Source organism: Kogia breviceps, chromosome 3, assembly GCF_026419965.1.
Source record: "Kogia breviceps isolate mKogBre1 chromosome 3, mKogBre1 haplotype 1, whole genome shotgun sequence".
NCBI classification, from domain to species: domain Eukaryota; kingdom Metazoa; phylum Chordata; class Mammalia; order Artiodactyla; family Physeteridae; genus Kogia; species Kogia breviceps.
This window is the reverse complement of record NC_081312.1, coordinates 11,242,604-11,259,037: the sequence shown is the minus strand read 5'-3', so window position 1 is coordinate 11,259,037 and position 16,434 is coordinate 11,242,604. Positions and strand designations below refer to the sequence as shown.

At 40.0% G+C, this 16,434-nt stretch overlaps 1 long non-coding RNA gene across 1 annotated transcript; it reads left to right on the top strand.

Annotated features, from left to right (window-relative positions):
• Positions 1–144: 144 nt before the first annotated feature.
• On the top strand, positions 145–14,349 carry LOC131752498 (uncharacterized). Its single transcript, XR_009334498.2, has 4 exons — positions 145–597; positions 5,315–5,395; positions 13,358–13,486; positions 14,123–14,349. It is a non-coding gene; the product is annotated as an uncharacterized lncRNA (long non-coding RNA).
• Positions 14,350–16,434: the final 2,085 nt, after the last annotated feature.

Here is a 16,434-nt window from a genome sequence, read left to right as displayed (position 1 = left end):
GAGCCGGCCCCAGCCCCCGCCCTTCCCCGCCGCCGCCGCGCCCGGGGTCACGTGGGCCGGCGGCGGCGCGCGCGCCTTGCCTGGCGGGGGGAGGCGCGTTCACGGGACCCGGGATCGGTTGCAGCCGAGTGCGCGCGTATTATTCCCGCTCTCGGCTCGGAGTCTGAAGCTCGTTGCAGCATCCTGCTTATTCCGCGGAATTGTGGCAAATCGTTAAATCTGTCAGAGTGGAATTATAATAACTACGTTACCGCACGACCGGTTCTACCAATTCATGTTTCCATTCGGCGGCCGGCATCATGGTCTATTGCTCACGACGCATCTTCCGTAAAGCGAAGACTGCGCTTCCACGGAGAAGTCCTTTTTGACAGTCTTGGCGTTTTCTTGGCAGTTTATCTTAAGCCCTGTCTGTATGGTACTTTTACAGACACCACCTTGCTAGTTGTATAGAGGATTTGTTTTTTTTTCATCAGGCACCGAAAAGTTTTCCTCAGCAAGATACCCCCATAAACGTGGGATAAAGATTGATGAAAACATAGTCGCCGCGTGGGAGAGCCAAATCGCTCTCCCTAGATGCCCCTTGCCTGGGAGTTTGCAGTAAGTTCAGCGATGCACTAACAAAAACACTTATATTTATGGAGCACCTTACAGTTCGCAAAACACTGGTAAATTCATGGCTTCCTTTGAACACCAAAACCGCCCTTTGAGGTAGTCAGGACAGGTATTATTATCGCCCTTTTACAGCTAAGGAAATAGGCTCAAAAATACTAAGTCGTTTGCCCCGGGGCGCACATGCAGCATTAGTAAGTAGGCAAGACAAGACTAGAACCTGACCCGGGTCATCAGACACTTTATCTCTCACAGTTCTGACAGGCCCTAGCAATACATCCTGTATTTGTCCTCTGGGAATTTATTTAAAACCCCCTTTAAAGTATTTGCATTTTCAATCTCTCCCCACCCTTTGAGAAACAAGTTTTCCAAGTCATGCCACCAAGTCTTTTTGTTGCTCTCAAACCATCTCTAAGCTTAAAAGATAATAGCAATTTCCAATTTTGTGATGTGTTTTTAACCATCTCTTGGTCCTTTATTATTTTATACGTTTTGCATTTGATTGGAAGATTTAAGTTTTTTTTTTAACATCCTTTAATGGAAGTATTTTATCTCTTTGAATATGATGGTTACTTTTGTCTGGACTTTCTTCAGATTTGATGTATCTTTCTTGTGCTCATTCATCACCTCCTTACTTCCTTGGAAAGATTATTTCTTTCCAATTTGTGTTATTTAATTTTTCCCCCTTTCACCCCATGCATCTCTCCCCAACCCCAATCCTCGAAGGTTTGGAGATTGTAGCAGAGATTGTAATATTCCCTTGTCCAAAAAAAGGTTCCTTCTAGCTGGTAAGGGTCTCTTCAACAGAGCACACGTGTGGACAGGAGACAAGAAGTGCATGGAAAAGTGAAAAAATGCAAGGGAAATAGGCCCATCTAGTTGGAGCAAAGGTTTGGCTCTGTGTGCCCACCTCCAATTCCCCTATACTGTTATACTTCCCCCTAAATGCACAATTGAATCTTATCTAAATTCAAGGCACCTATCATTATTTTCTATTATTTTGCCTTTGTCTTCAGCTAACTACTGCATTAACTGAAAGAGCTGTTATATGCAAACTAAAAATTCCATTGTCCAAACCACCTCTTGATAATTTATTAAACATGAAATAAGATCGGTCCCCACTATTTACACTTTCTCATTTATTCCTAACCTTCATGGCTTGATTTTGATTCTGTTTCCTAGACACAACATAACAAACAAAATTAAAACAATACCAACAATATCATTCTAAAATCCGAGGGTAACACCATTTTTCTAAAAGCTTTTGATGTGTAAATCTATCAAAGACTTTTTGAAAAGCCAAATAAGGTCTGCTGGTTTCACCTTGTCCTTTTGTCTGTCTGCACACTGGGAGAACTCTAGTATGCTAGTTCGGTAAGATTTACCTTTACAGAAATCATGCGTAAGTGTTCCATGATTTTTTCCCACCCTTTAAGTCATCTACCTTGTGTTTTCTTATCATACCACTTAGGTGTACTTACTAGATACTGAATTAACTTGGTTTACACATCATATGTCAGAGTTTAGATTTGTCTATTTCAGTTCAGTCCTACACACATTTTTTTAAAGCATCCAATACCATGTGCCAAGCACAATGCTAGATGCTCAGGGTAAAAAATAAATGATTCTTTGCCCTCGAGGAGCTTAGACTCTAATAGGAAGACAGACTGAAAAAAATTTTTTTAAGTGCTAAGACAGTATTCAGGAGCAGTGAAGAGTATGGGTTCTAGAGTCAACAGATCTCGGTGGGCATGTGACACAAGCCAGCCAATGAGAATCTATTCTGGAAATTTCTGGCAGGCTCTCCTAGGAGATGTTTCTTCTTTTTTGTGTGTGTGTGTGTGGTACGCAGGCCTCTCACTGTTGTGGCCTCTCCCGTTGCGGAGCACAGGCTCCGGACGCGCAGGCTCAGCAGCCATGGCTCATGGGCCCAGGCGCTCCGCGGCATGTGGGATCTTCCCGGACCGGGGCACAAACCCGTGTCCCCTGCATCGGCAGGCGGATTCTCAACCACTGCGCCACCAGGGAAGCCCCGAGATGTTTCTTCTTAATCTATTTCTCTGGAATTATGACCTTAAAGGACAATGTAAATTGTCTTCCTTAGCTATAAGGAGAAAGACATGAGCAATAGGAAAGAATGGGGACCACAAGCAGAAAGAAACAAATTGAGAAAAATGGAAGCCTTGACATCATTTGAACTCCTGGGCACAGCTGTGCCCTAAACCAATCCATCCTTGGTATTTTAGTTTTTATGAGCCATTAAGTTGCCTAACTCCCCTTTTTTCATCTTAAACTAGTTGGAGGTGGATAAAAGCAGTACATTTCTGTCACTTGCAATCAAGTGTTCTGTTTTTCCACTCCCTGCTCCCTCCATCAGTGAATGTCACCCCATTTTCTGTTACTCCAATCTGATCCTTCATTTTTCTACCGTACGTAACGATCCACCAAAGCCTCTCCCTAGGCTCATCTTTCTGGAAATACAATATAGAAGCTGAGTTTTTGAAATCATGAAGAAAAGGAAAATTCTATTTCTTCCATATCAGCATTCTAAGAGAAGTATTATCATACTTACTTTATTTGTCTAAAGCTCTGCAGCTAGTAAAGGATAGTGCGGAGGTCTGACCTTTGATCTGTTGGCTCCAACTTACAATCTCTCTTCACTCCTGCATAACAGAAATCCATTGAAGAATATCTGGGTGTGCCTCAGGAGTGGAAGAGGAATGTCGGATTTAAAAATGAAAAAGAGATGTAAGAAAACTAAAACTTTTCATCGCTTATAATTTTTTTTTTTGAAGAAAGACTCTATTAAAAAATAATGTTTGGGCTTCCCTGGTGGCGCAGTGGTTGAGAGTCCGCCTGCCAATGCAGGGGACACGGGTTCGTGCCCCGGTCCGGGAAGATCCCACATGCCGCGGAGTGGCTGGGCCCGTGAGCCATGGCCGCTGAGCCTGCGCGTCCGGAGCCTGTGCTCCGCAACGGGAGAGGCCACAACAGTGAGAGGCCCGCGTACCGGAAAAAAATAAAAATAAAAAAAATAATAATAATGTTGTACAAATTTAAAAGAATGAACTTGGAAGACCAAGATTATCTTTTGAACTGCAGAAGGGCAATTCTTTCTCAGGATTCTTTGTAATAATGGATGGCAGCTTTTGTTGGATCTTATATCAGCATTGTGCTTTCAATTCAAAAGTGTGTTAACTGATGTTACCAGTTGCATAACTCTCAAGTGTTTTTCCCACCTTTGCAGCTCTCTGCTCTTGCTGCTTTCCTATCTTGAGTTTCTCTTTGTGGTCATGCACTTGTAGAGATAGACACAAACAGACCCAGAGAGAGGCACTGCATTCCTCAAAGACCTTTTCGGTCCTGGAACAGCAATTAAAAGTTTTTTCTAGAGACGAGAGAATTGAAGATGTTTGAGCCTGAGGCACTGCAGTTTTAGTACATTATATAATTTTCTAGAACCCTAACACCAGTTCATTTAGAGCATGAACATTTATAAAAATCGCATTTAAAAAAACTGGGCGAGTGTGCCTTTCTTTTTCATTGTATACACAGAGCTCAAAAACCTGATCTCTAGTCTATAGCTCTAATCAAGCCCTTTTATATAACTGTAGCAGGAAGGTTCCACATTGTAGGTCACTGAGAATATATTGAATCCGGGGCTCACCAAGCCCTTTATTGAAAATTGGAGAGGTTTAAGTCAACAGTGCTAGTCTCTTGTGACTTGGAGATACCAAAGGAGGAAGTTTGTTTGTACCTGTAATTTGAGAAGCTAAAAGTGCCACCTCCTGGGGTAGGGGTGGGCCGGCAGGGAGCTTAATTGCATTGTGGCTGAATTTGGAGTCAGATTTACTGACACTGTCAAAAGTAATTTAAGGTTTTTGTCACAGAGAAAGACCTAAGATGCTTGATTCTCACATCAGCTGCACCCCAGTCTAAACTTTTCATGATTCGGATTAATTCAGCCAGACTTGTCTCTTACAGAGCTCTGTCTTAGCTTACTTTAGCACTTTTGTTGACTTTTTTATTAAAAAGTGGGGGAAAACCTGAGAAAAAAAAAGACTTGAAAAAAAAAAAAAAAAAGACTTGACGAACAGAGCCTTTGTTAAGACTCTTTGGGTTGCAAGTGATAGAAATCCAGCTCCGATTAGTTTAAGCCCAACACAGGATTTATCATAGAGAAAATAAAGAGTGGCCCAGAATTCAAGGACAGGAAAGTATCAGAGCTTCAGGAACAGGGAGAACCAGGGATTTGAACTTGGTCAGGATGTTCCTTCTGTTGCTTACCTGCTGCTTTCAACAGCTTGGCTTCATTATTAACTCACCATGGAAGGGCTTTCTCCGTGGGTTGAAAAACAACATGGCTCCCAAGTTAGACCATTCATTTCATAAAAGAGTCTGAGTTTCAATCTGCTGATCCCAAGCATAACATCCCTGGAGAGGGGTGCTTTGGCCCAATATTTGAGTCAGGAGCCAAACTTCAAACCAATCAACAGTGGCCAGGAAGTGGGGATAGGCTGTATTAAATCAGTTCTTACAGGACTCATGTAACACACAGGTGCTCAAACTATGGGGATATAGGAGTCCTCTAGACCCTTTTAGGGGTCCCACAATGTCACCGTTATTTTCATTAAAAACACAATTAAATAAAAATTCTTTTCATAATAACACTAAGATATTTGACTTTTTCACTCATTCTCTGTAGAGCGTATGGTGGAATTTTCCAGAGGTTACATGACATGGGACATCACAACAGATTGAATGCAAAAACAGATGTGGAATCCAGGTAGTTTATTTTTATTTTTTATTTTTTTCAGGTAGTTTAGTCTTCTATTAAGCCTGACAGTAAAGAGATTTAAAAATGTAAAACAATGCCACTTATCTCACTATTTAAAAAATATTTATTTATATTTCATAAAAATGTTTATGTTAGTACGTGATGGGCTTGTTATTGCTATTTTAAAGTGAATTAATACTTTAAATATTTAAGTATTTCTAATATAGTAAATAGTAATAGTTATAACCTACATAAACAAAAGCTCTTTAGAGGCATCAATAACCTCTAAGGAGTTCCTGAGATTAAAAAATCTCCCTATGAGGGTGGGAGGGAGGGAGACGCAAGAGGGAAGAGATATGGGGACATATGTATATGTGTAACTGATTCACTTTGTTATACAGCAGAAACTAACACACCATTGTAAAGCAATTATACTCCAAGAAAGATGTTAAAAAAAAGAAGAAAAGAAAAAGCTCCCGAACCATTAATATAACTATGGGCAACTTGCTTGATTTTTCTGTGCTTCGGTTTCTTCATCTGGAAATGGGGATAATCTATAAATAGGGCCTACCTTATAGGGGTATAGGAGGATTAAGAGAGTTAGTACTTTGTGAAGTGCTTAGAGCAGTTCCAGGCACATAATAGGTGCTTTAGAAGGGTTAAATACTACTACTACTACTACTACTACTACTACTACTACTACTACTACTACTACTACTGCTGCTACGAAAAGAGAAGTTCACAGACTATGCCAGAGGTCAACAACATTGGAATCAAAAAATAACCAATCAGAGAAAACTGTATGAAAACGTCTAGGGTTTTATGTTAAGGCAGGTACTACAGAAAAAACAAGTACAAGGGTAGAAATTATCTCATTACTTGGGCTTTATATATCTTGATTTAGGTCACTCCGTAGTTTGAGTTTCTCTAACAATATGATAACTGATTCTGCATCTCAGGGTTAGCAACTTTCCTACATAGTTCTCCTTTTTGTTTTTGTTTTCAAAAAATTTTTATTTTTTACTGATGTATAGTTGATGTACAATATTATATAAGTTACAGGTGTACAATAGTGATTCACAGTTTTTAAAGGTTATACTCCATTTATTGTTATTTAAAATATTGGCTATATTCCCCATGTTGTACATATATCCTTGTAGCTTATTTTATACCTACTAGTTTATACCTCTTTTTTCCCTACCCCTATATTGTACATGGCCATTTAGATCTACTTTGACTATTTGTTGTGCCCTAACCCACAATTTGCCCTCTACTGTTGGCGATACATGGGAAAGCATGATATCATTGTGTGACCATCTATGTACCAAAGGCACATTTAATCCTTGAAGTATTCCTGAACTGTAGGTGTTATTAACTCAGTTTCACAAGTGAGGAAACTAAGGCTGAGAGAAGATGTAAGTGGTCCAGTGTGACACAGTTAAAAAATAACAAAGCCAGGAATTGAACCTAGATTTGTAGGACGTTGAAGTCCAACATCTTTCCAGTATTCCCTCCGGTCTCCTCTCTAGAGAGAAATAAAGTCTTTAATAATAAACAAAGCCTCTCGTTTCACAATTAGAAATGAAAGACTTAACTACACCTCTCCTCTTTTCTAATACATGTGTTTAATGCCAAAAATTTCCCTCTGAGTACTGCTTGAGCTACATCCCACAAAATCTGATGTATTTTAATTTTCATTCAGTTGAAAATATTTTCTAATTTCCCTTGTGATTTCTTCTTTGACCCATGGGTTACTTAGAAGTGTGTTGTTCAGTTTCCAAATATTTGAGGATTTTTTTCAGATACCTTTATGGTTTTGATTTCTAATTTAATCTCATTGTCGTCAAATGATATACTGTGTATGAGTTCAATCCTTTCAAATTATTGTGACTTGTTTTATAGCACAGAACATATTCTATCTTGGTAAATATTGCATGTACACTTGGAAAGAATGTGTGTTTGGGTATTGATAAATACAGTGTTCTATAAACATCAGTTACTTCAATATGATGGTGTTGTTCAAGTCTTCCATATCCTCACTGATTTTCTGTCTACTTGTTTTGTTGAAAACAAACATTATTGAAAGAGGAGTTTTAAATTCTCCAACTATAATTTTAGATTTGTCTATTTTTTTCTTTTGCGTCTATCAGTTTCTTCTTCAACTATTTTGAAGCTTTGTTATTAAGTGCATAAACATTTAGGAATTTAATGTCCTCTAATTAATTGATCCCTTAATCATTATGAAATGTCTCTCTTCATCTGTGCAAAAATTCTTTGCAAGGACATTTACTTTGAGAGTATAGCAAATCCAGCTTTCTGTAGCTAATATTTGCATGTATATCTTTTTCCATCTTTTTACTTTTAGTCTATCTATATCTTCATCTTTAAGTGGGTTTTCTTTAGGCAGTATATAGTTGGATCTTTAAAAAAATTTAATATGATAAACTTTGCCTCTTATTACTTACATTTATTTACATTTAATGTAAATGGTCTAAACATACAATCATCAACCATGTGGTCCAGGCTCAGATATGTCAATTGAGATATATAGTTTGTCACCCCCAAACAGTTTCAAAATTTCAAGTTTTTTATTTCAATTTTTCAGATGTCCTAAATGGGATATATCGACTACAACACTCCTTCTAAAAATTCCCTTTCATTTTTCCTTCTACTTTACTCACACAGTGCAATTCTTTGCAACACTTTTTTTTCAACTCTTCAGAAAACTGCACCCAATGGTGTCTTGAGCTTCCTGTCCTTTGCCCCTTCTGTTTCCTCCTGATTCTGCATTACAAGAGTTCAAAGGGATAGTTCTGACATCTCATCTTGAAGGATGAGGGAGAGAAAGAAACTGACTAGGCAAAACTCGAGTCTTCTTTGACCCATAGCGGGAGAGAAACGTCTGGGAACATTATACATTACTATCTCTCGTCCAGCTGTGCTCTCCCATATCACAGCTACAAACAGGTGACCAATATTGAAATGTGCCATTGTGCATTCATTCCCTCTCTTCACAATCTAGTGCCTCCCTTGCCTATGTTGTCAATTTCTACTGTGTCAGAGAGGCTACTCTCTCCAGACAGTGTCTTTAGTTGGGAAGGAAAAGAGAGCAAAGAGATGTGAGCATTCATTATTCATTCATTCAACATATATTTATTGAGTACCTACCATGTGTGAGGTGCCTCTTGGGGTGCTTCAGGGTGAGCAAGTCAGACAAGACTCTTGCTCTTGCAGTGCTCACCTCCTAGTGAAGGAGACACATAGTTACCATGTTCAGATGGTCCTGATGGGCCATGAAGAAAATAATTCAGAGAAGCGGAAAGAGAGCCATGGGGAATAGGGTGAGGGCTGTATTTTTGCAGGGTAGTACAAGAATGGAATGATGTAAGTGAGTAAGTTGTGGGAATGTCCAGGGGAGATTTCTCAGGCAGGGACCTGTAAGTGAGACAGAATGAAGCCATGTAGATTCAAGAGACTGGTGTGACTCAGCATGATGTACAAAGAGGAGAGTGAAGACAAGGAGATGAGGTTAGGGAGGTAGCTAGGCACATTCATGCAGGATCTGATTGCTCAGGGTAAGATTCTAGAGCAGAGCTGTCCAAGAGAACATTGGGTTGATATGAAAACTGTGTAATTTCAAACTTTCTGTCACTATGTTAAAAGAACTAAAAACAAATGGGTACAATTAATTTTTATACTGTGTTTTTAACCAGATATACCAAAATTGTATCATTTCAGTATGCAATCAATATAAAAACTTTGCATGTGGCTTTCAAAAAACTTTGCTTAGAAAAACAGGTTGTGGGCCATAGATTGCTGTCCCCTAAACTAAGGAAGTAGATATTCTTTTTTTTTTTTTTTTAATTAGCCAAAACAATCTTGAGAAAGAAGAATAGAGCTGGAGGTATCAAGCGCCCCGACTTCAGACTATACTACAAAGCTACAGTGATCAAAACAGTATGATACTGGTACAAAAATAGACACATATATTAATGGAACAGAATAGAGAGTTCAGAAATAAACCCACATACTTATGGTCAATTAATCTACGACAAGGGAGGCAAAAATATATAATGGGGAAAAGACAGGCTGTTGAATAAGTTGTGCTGGGAAAACTGGACAGTCACATGTTAAAGAATGAAATTAAAACATTTTCTCACAACATACACAAAAATAAACTCAAAATGGATTGAAGACCTAAATGTAAGACTGGAAACCATGAAACTCCTAGAAGAAAACATAGGCAGAACACTCTTTGACATAAATCATAGCAACATTTTTTGGATCTGTCTCCTAAGGCAAAGGAAACAAAAGAAAAACTAAACAAATGGGACCTAATCAAACTTAAAAGCTTTTGCACAGCAAAGGAAACCATCAACAAAACAAAAAGACAACCTACTGTATGGGAGAAAATATTTGCAAAGGATATGACTGATAAGGGATTAATATCCAAAATATATAAACAGCTTATACAACTCAACATCAACAAAATAAACAAGCTAATTAAAAAATAGACAGAAGATCTGGAGAGACATTTTTCCAAAGAAGACATATGGATGGCCAACAGGAATATGAAAAGATGCTCTTCATCACTAATCATCAGAGAAATGCAAATCAAAACTACAATGAGATATTACCTCACCCCTGTCAGAAAGGCTATCATCAAAAACACCACAAATAACAAATGTTGGCAAGGATGTGGAGAAAAGGGAACCCTCATACACTGTTGGTGGGAACGTACATTGATGCAGCTACTGTGGAAAACTATCTAGAGGTTTCTCAAAAAGCTAAAAATAGAACTACCATATGACCCAGCAATTCCATGGTTGGGTATACGTCCAACAAAAATGAAAATACTGAATTCAAAAAAATACATGCACCCCAATGTTCATAGCAGCATTATTTACAATTGCCAAGATATGAAAGCAACCTAAGTGTCTATCAACAGATGAATGGATAAAGAAGATGTGAGATATATATATATATATAGATAGATAGATATAGATATAGATATAGATATAGATATATAATGGACTACTACTCAGCCATAAAAAAGAATGAAATTTTCCATTTGCAACAACATGGATGGACTTGGAGGGTACTATGCTAAGTGAAATGGGTCAGATAGAGAAAGACAAATTCTGCATGATGTCACTTACATGTGGAATCTAAAAAATAAGTAGCGAATATAAAAAAAAGAAACAGACTCATAGATATAGAGAACAAACTAGTGGTTACCACTGGGGAGAGGGAAAGAGCAATGGGCAAAAGAAGGGTAGGGGATTAAGAGATACAAACTACTATGTATAAAATAAATAAGTTACAAGGATATATAGTGCAGCACAGGGAATATGGCCAATATTTTATAATAACTTTATTTTATTTATTTATTTTTAATAACTTTAAATGGAGTATAATCTATAAAATTTTGAATCACTATGTTGTATACCTGAAACTAATATATTATTATAAATCAAGTATACTCAGTAAAAAGATAAGTAAAAATTTAAAAATTAAATTAGATATAATTGACATATAACATTATTTTAGTTTCAGGTGTATAATATAATGATATGCTATTTGTGTATAAATGAGACAAGAGGGAAGGGGAGCAGGGCACAACCATTAAAAGAATGACACAGCCATTGAGGACACAATAACTGGTTAGAACCTACTATGTCCAAGATGGCAGAAGATTCAATTTCCAGTAGACCTTGAGCCTCATTATATGCTCATTGTAATACATTATCATGCTAAATGACACACCCACAAGTGCCATGACAGTGCTGAGGCAGACCATAAAAGACCAAAAAGTGGGCAGTGGCCCAACTCCTGGAAATCCCCGCCCCTTCCCCAAAATAGTTGGAACAATCCTCCCACTCATTAGCCTATGAAATTACCCAGCCCATAAAAATTAACCACCCCATATTTCAGGGCTGCTCTCACCTTCTGAGACAGCCCGCACTCTGCCTACGGAGGGTGTATCTCCCAGGGCTGCCCTTACCTTCTGAAACAGATCACATTCTGTCTATGGAATGTGTATCTCTGCTTTTCCTTTACTATGGTTTGCTCTTGAATGCTTTCCTGCGAGAAGCCAGGGACCCTCACTTGGTGGCCCACCCCAAGAACTCACCTGAGACCTGGGACATGACCATCCTCTCATGCCCCATGTTCCTGCAACCTCTTTACAAAGGATATTAATAAATCTACTTCTTACCTATCACTTTGCTTCTTGCTGAATTCCTTCTGCACTGAAACATAAAGAACCTGAGCTTCATTAAGTCCAGAGACGAGTTGTGTGGCTTCAGGTGGAAGATTGTGGGTTCAAGTCCCAACTGAGGTGTGCGGTTTCATATTGAGAAATGATCCCTACAATAAGTCTAGTTAACATCTGTTACCACACACAGTTACAAAATCTTTTTTCTTGTGATGATAATTTTTAAGAATTAAAACTTTTTAATGAGATGTTTTGCATTCTTCTTTTTACTAAATGTAATGGACTGCATATTTACGTTCATATGTTGAAATTGTAACTTCCAATGTGATGGTATCAGGAGGTATAGCCTATGGGAGATGATTAGGTCAAGAGTAGAGCCCTGGTGAATGGTATTCTGTCTCATAAAAGAGACCACAGAGAGCTCCCTTGCTCTTGCCACCCCATGTAAAGACACAAGGAGAAGACAAAGAAAATAGAGGGAAAGACATAAATAATACATAGAAGTAGAGCTCCCAGAGCTAAAGAAAGATCCAAGTCTTCAAATTAAAAAGTCTCATGAATGAATGAAAGAAAACCATATCTAGCCCTAACTTGGAGAAACTTCACAAGTCCAAAGATAAAAAGATTCCAAGAAGAAACAAGAGGCTACATCAAAGGAATGAGAATTATATTGGCTCACATCAGTTACACTAACTGCTAGAAAACAAGGGAATAATGGTTTTAAAATTCCTGAAGAAAAATGATTTTGAGCCCAGAGTTCTATACTCAGCCAAATTAGCATTTAAGTATGGAGCAAAATATTTTTTTGACTTCCAAGGACTGAGGAAATTTATCAACCACAGACCCTTCCTGAAAGAAGTGCTTAAGGATGTACTACAGCAAAATGAAGTAGGAATCCAAAAACAGAGAAAGAATTCAGGAAGTAGAAATAAGACAATTAAAAGAAATCCTAGAATGCTGGTTGTGCAATAAGCCTAGAAGTGAAATAATGTGAAGAAACTAGATCATCTTAGAGAGTAGATATAGGATTATTATAGTATTAAATTTGAAAATCACAATATATTCCATTTCTCCTTCAAGAGCTACAAGTCTAGTGACATATAATTATATCACCTTCTTTACTGGATCCAAACACTCTATTCCTGCCATGAATATTTTTATATCAGCACACAGCAGATACTTGTTCTTGGTTTTCAATGTTGGGAATTAAGTTATAGATAATGTATGGAAAATGTAATTAACATTAGAGAACAGAGTATAAATGTTGTAAATTCCACGAACAGAAGTAATGGCATGTTGCGAGGTATAGGTAGGGAGGAATGAAAGATAAGGGGAAGTAAGTACAGAGGTGTCCAGCATCTCACCAGCAGAAAATCGAGATACTGTGTGCCTTAGCGCTGGGGGCCTGGGCAAGGTAGGTAAGGAAGAGGGCAATGTGGGAGGGGTAGGAAGCAGGGCCTAGGGCTACCGGGACTGGGGTATTGCACGTGTGACGCGAGAAGAGGTGCACGAGGACTGGGAGTGGGGAGGACGTGTGAGACAGCAGGGCACAGCAGGGTGCGGAGCGGAAGGGGCGTGGCGGGGGTGGGGCTTAGCGGGGAGAAGGGGAGCAGGCCCCCCACCCTTTGGCCCGGGCGCCTGCGCAGACCAGTTGCCCGCCCAGTTCTAGAGCTCCCGCGCTCAAACCTTGTCCCGCGTCATTTCGCTTTCCCTCACATCACTTCGCCTCGCCGATCCTCGCGTCTTCGCCTCAGCCGAAAGTCATGCCGCGCCTGCCGGTTGTCTGCTTACTTCCCCGCCGCCGTGTGACCCTGCTGGTCCTGCAGCCTGGTCAGCGCCTGGTCCACTTGGCGCTTCCGCGACAGCGCCCCGCGTCGACCATCGTGAGTTGGGGTCCACCCGCTGGGGCGGCGCAGGCGGGACGCGACGGACGGGAGCGCGTGGCCGAGGCGGGGTGGACGCGGCCTCCGCTCGGGTGGGAGGCTGCGGTGGCCGGGCCGCAGTTGGAGGGCTCAGAGGCCCGGTGGGGGGCCGGGGCGGCGTCGCGGTGAGGGCGCCGGGGTTGGGCCTGAGGCGGCGGGAAGCGGCGACCTGGAGGAGCGCGCGGGCTTCAAAGGGCCGAGCCTTCGTCCTCGGTACCTTTTATGGGCGCGAAGTCCGAGGGGCAGAGCTGTCGTTGCCCACCTCAGAATATCTGCCACCTTCGATCGCCCTCTAAATTGCCAAGACGTAGCGTTTTCCCTAAAACGTTGGAAATCGTGGGCAGCGTCTAGCTTCCAGAGTTCAAAGGTCAGAACTGGGGCGCCATGAGAAGGAAAATGAGTTCTCCTCAAAAATTTCTGTTGGGTCGACTAGGAAGGGAGCTCCCGCTTTTCAGGTTTCACCAGGCCCCCGTTTCGATGACAACAGCCAAACTCCTCAAAACCTTTAAGGGCGTTTTTCGTTTTCTTTTGTTCGGCAGCGAGTGACTGTTCCCGGAAGCCGCCGTCGCTAACAGCGTTTTTCATCTTCTCTTCCAGGCGGTGGCTATTGCCCTCGCGGTGTTTTTCACCGCCTTCTTAACCCCTAGTGGGTATTTGCTGAGCAATCTGAACCAGAACCGAAGACAGTAGTGGGAGAAGGTGTAGAGCAGCTGTTTACGTCCAGCAAACTTTCAGAAAACGCTGTGGCTTCTTTAAATGCGCAAAAGTTCTTAGTTGGATTGATGATGCAACCATTGTGGGTATTCACTTTCATAACCGCATGCTTATGGTGACTGTTTTGCACTTTTTTGGTATTGTGCGTCATAGAGTTATACAGTCACTTAAGAATGTTAAATAAAATTGAGACACTTGTTCATGCTTGGTATTAATGTGTGGTCACAGGTTATTTTCGAAACGTCGTGAAAGCGGACAAAATCTACTGAAGGAAAATACAGTTGACCCTTGAAAGGTGGGGAGGTGCGGGCCTCCGGAGGGGAGGGGGCGGTGCGGGCGGAATTAGGAGTGCTGACCCTCCCTGCGGTCGAAATTCCCTCCGAAGCTTTACAGTCCGCCCTCCAGTATCTGAGGTTCTGCCTCCGAGGATTCAGCCAACCTCGGATCTTGTGATATATATTTGTTGAAAAAAAATTCCTGTGTAAGTGGACCTGTGTTGTTCAGGGGTCAGTTGTACACTAATGAGAACTGCAACGTAAGACCAGACTTAACCGAACATTTTTCTTCTCTGACTCTGGTGATTGTGTGCTTAAGCTTCTAATGGCCGTCTCCATGTGCTCCAGCTAATGACAAAGGAGACCATTACAGGTAGACCATTCGGTCTGCCTTTGTGCTGGCTGGGGAGGAATATTGCACTGGAGGAGTCTTTGCCATAAAACTGGAGTGCTTAATTTTCTGAACCATTTACTTGACACACGTATTTACTGAGTATTCTCATGGAATAATGCTATATGTTGGGAAATGGTCGTTCATTTTGGTGAACAAACTCTGTTGCCCTGTCTTGTTAATTTTACATGCATAAAGGTGTCACTTTCAAAGTAGTGGATTCTTGTTATTTGGGGTAGTTTTATTATGTAGTCACTGAATGCTGAATTAGTACACACTGAACCACTGCTCCTAGGGGAAGTACAGGCTTAGGTTCCTGTGAGCCTCTGGTCACAATATATTTCTCAACCTACCAATATATAACCTGATTTTATGTGTGTTTCTATTTAAGGACACCGTATTTATTATATATTATTGATTCATAAGTATTGTACTCATCGCCGACTGCACTATAACTCATGTCAGATTGAAGCTTATCTAATATATATATTTTTCCTCTAAGGCACATCACGGTCTCGTACTTAGACACTCTAGACAGCACTTTAGCACTATGCTTGGGGACCATTTTATTTTTTAATTTATTTTATTCTTAAAAATTTATTTTATTCAAGTACAGTTGATTTACAGTGTTGTGTTAATTTCTGCTGTACAGCAAAGTGATTCATTTACACATATATACATTCTTTTTCATATTCCTTTCCATTGTGGTTTATCACAGGATATGGAATATAGTTCCCTGTGCTATACAGTAGGACCTTGTTTATCCATGCTGTATATATTGGTTTGTTTGGGGGCCATTTTAAACAGTGAAATCTCCAACCAAAAGTACAAAAATGTAAAAAGTGTGACACTAAGTAGACCATGGAAAGGACACTTGTTTACAGTATGAGAACTGAAATAAGAAGTTAAGAACATAGCCTTGTTTGACCTTAGCATTGGGCAATTCACATTTTTCACCACCCCTGCATGTCTGTGAATGATGTGAAAGTGTTGTGAGTATTCATTTGGGGGTTGCTAATCAATTTTAGCAAGTAGGAGAATTTGCAAATATGGACTCTACAAATAATGAGGATCAAGGGGAATTTCTTGGAGGAGGTCTTCTATTTGTGAGGTGTTTTGGAAGTTTTTATTTTGAAATCTTAAGAATTTACAGGATGTTCTTTGGGGAAGAATTAGTGTGTAGAAGCTTTCATGTCTTCAGGTTAAATTTTTATGGAATAGTTTTAAAATGTGAGTTTGGGGAATAAATGAAGTAGTTCAACTCTTGGTTTAAAAGTGAGATCTGACAATAAACTAATGATTTTCTTGGTGAAACAGCTGATTGTAAAATATTTTGACAGTGATATCATTGGTAGAACTTTCACTGTCGATTTCCCAGATGAGTACTTTATTGGCTAACTTCCAATTGGTATAAAGTTCAGATATCTGATCATCTCCATATACATATACTACCTATCTATCTCATCTCCATAGCCAGATTTAAAATTCCTTCAGGAAATGCGAGGTGTGATAATTTTTTAATCCTTAGG